Source organism: Halyomorpha halys, unplaced genomic scaffold (assembly GCF_000696795.3).
Source record: "Halyomorpha halys isolate HHAL.00 unplaced genomic scaffold, Hhal_1.1 Scaffold977.1, whole genome shotgun sequence".
Classification (NCBI taxonomy): Eukaryota; Metazoa; Arthropoda; class Insecta; order Hemiptera; family Pentatomidae; genus Halyomorpha; species Halyomorpha halys.
This window is the reverse complement of record NW_027116440.1, coordinates 575710-578366: the sequence shown is the minus strand read 5'-3', so window position 1 is coordinate 578366 and position 2657 is coordinate 575710.

The following is a 2657-nucleotide window of genomic DNA, read 5'->3' as shown; positions in this document are numbered from 1 at the left end:
ACTACATCAAACATCCCGGAAACTTTCAAAACTATGTTCTAGGGCAGTGGTCCCTTAAATATAAAAGAACCCAGACCACTGAGCCGGAAAATGAACCATGCTTATCCCCACTCCTAACTTGGGGTAAAAGCAGTTTCCCTTGGAACATTGGTTGCTTAAACGTGCATTTTGAGTCACTTTTATCGTGCATTTACTTATACTTATACAAATAAATTCTAAACTTCATAAATGATAATTAATAAAATAGTTATAACAATAAATCTTCACAAAAATATGACCCTCGTTCGGAAACCACTATTATGAAATGTATGTTAAATGCACTCCGTCTCTCTTCAATGACCTCCGAAAAAGTGTCAAAATATATTATATCTTGGTAAATTACGACATAAATAATAAAATGCTAAAGATTGTGTGACTCTCAGATAAGAGAAAAATGCTTACACTTCACATATAATTATACCATTAAATGGAAATCGTTAATCAATCGTCAGATTTTCTTCTGAGTGCGGATTTTAAATTAATTCAGACATCAGATATTTCTTCTGGTCGTATTCTTAGCCGACTGGAGCTATATCTGGTCAACTGGCAATGATCGATATCGGAAATATAAGAACTAGTCTTACGTGAACATCCATTCTGTAGTAGCTACTTCGAAGTAGTGAAAGGTCTGCTTTAGGTGGCTCTCATTTACAGTTATATAATACAAATAGCCAAATTAACATTTTATCTTTATTAACACTATTAACGAAGGCTAATGACTTGCTAATATAGCCTTTGTAAACCAAAGAGTAACATCAACTTTCGGATTCGTGGAGATACTTTAAAGTAGTTTCTTAGTACTTCCTAATAACTTTGAAAAACTTTGAGTTGCTATGAATGTTGCTATCTTATCCTTTCTGCCACGTAAAATTACATTAAATCAAATGTCTACACAGTTTTTCAATGTATGTTGTCACAACATTGAAAGTATGCAGGTGGATAAATTAATTATCTTTTATATGGGCTGATATATAATTAAGGATAAGTCACGGATAGATGTATCAGGTTGTTCATCAAATCAATTTCATGTAACATAGAACCATTTGCGAGCTCATACCTTTCCCATTCGAAACTTCTTACATTTCCTTACATTTATGTAGTGATTTGATGAAGTATGAGATAGGAATACATATTTAAAAAAATGTAATGTGGTCCATCTACATCGGATGTAATGGGTAGATGGTCTGATGCGTCATTAATAATAATGGGTCTACATTCCAATGGAATAATAAACAAATTCAGTATTAAATTTATTATATAAATGTTACAAATGACGTAGTTACGAACAATAAGGACTAACGTTAAAATATAAAGAAAACATACTGGAAGATTATTTATTGACCGTGTGTATAGATGAATGGAATATGGTCCGGGTGCGGTAAAAAAAAAAACTCAAATAGTAGATAATTATACTATTTTATTGAGCCAACGTTTCGCCCCACGTTGCAGGGCTTAGGTCTCCGGTTTCGTTCAGTTAAGGCAGATGCTGGGCTTGTTCGAAATACGCCAATCGAAAACCTTCTGAAAAGTTTTGGACAGAATCTATTTTTTGCTGAATATTTTTGCTGGTTGAGAAATATATAATGCAACTATAGTCCAGTTTTGACTATATTTGAGTTCTGTATGCGGTGAGAATAGTAGTTATATCTGCTTTGGTGGGAAATAGTTTTCAAGAGATTTAATCTTTTCATACAATCTTGTTTTAATTTTTCTATATGATTTTTTTCATTTTAATTTTCGATCCAATACAAGGCCTACAATTTTGGGCAGTTAACTTCACCATGATTTATTGATTATTACTTACATTTTGTAATTTATTTTTTCTACAAAAGATGACTGATTTTTCTACAGAAAATCGGAATCTTGTCTCTCTCCTATGTTTCTACTTGGCAAATTGTATTTTATAGATCTGCTATGTGAGGTTTATATCTTTTCCTTTACTGCACAGTAGTAAATCGTCGGCATTAAGCAAGAGAGTTAATGCGGTCTGCAATGTTATTCATAGCAATAAAAAATTAAGTTTCAATAATGACGGAGTCTTGAGGTACACCATTTTCCAGGTCATATAAATAATCAAATAAAATAAAACAAAAATATGATTATTGGAAGATTGATATTTTATAAATAAATTTGCGATTGAATGTACTACAGTAAAACATGAAAACCTTGATAGTGAATGGCGTGCAGACATCTTGGAGAACGACCAGAAAAATATCTGAAGTAAAAATATAAAAATTATAATAGGGCACACATGAATGTAAGTATAATATTTGTATAATACAACATTCTATAATTGAGATAGACCATATAATATAAAATATATTTGTATCTTATAATGAATATTTATATCGTTTGTTATGGCTAATTTACAAAAAAATAAAATCTTTTTCTCTTAACTTTAAACTATAAAAATTAATGTTTTATATCTAATTTTAAAACTATCCAAGCCAAATCTATCATTGGGATCTAGAAAATGGATTGAAACCATGCATTTTGTGATTTTTTAAATCTTTTTAATTATTTATTTATTATAATTTACAACTGTACAAAATAATACAATAAGTAAATATGTAGTATGTTTCATATACACTTGAAAATCTTGGGAAGGAACCACCCAT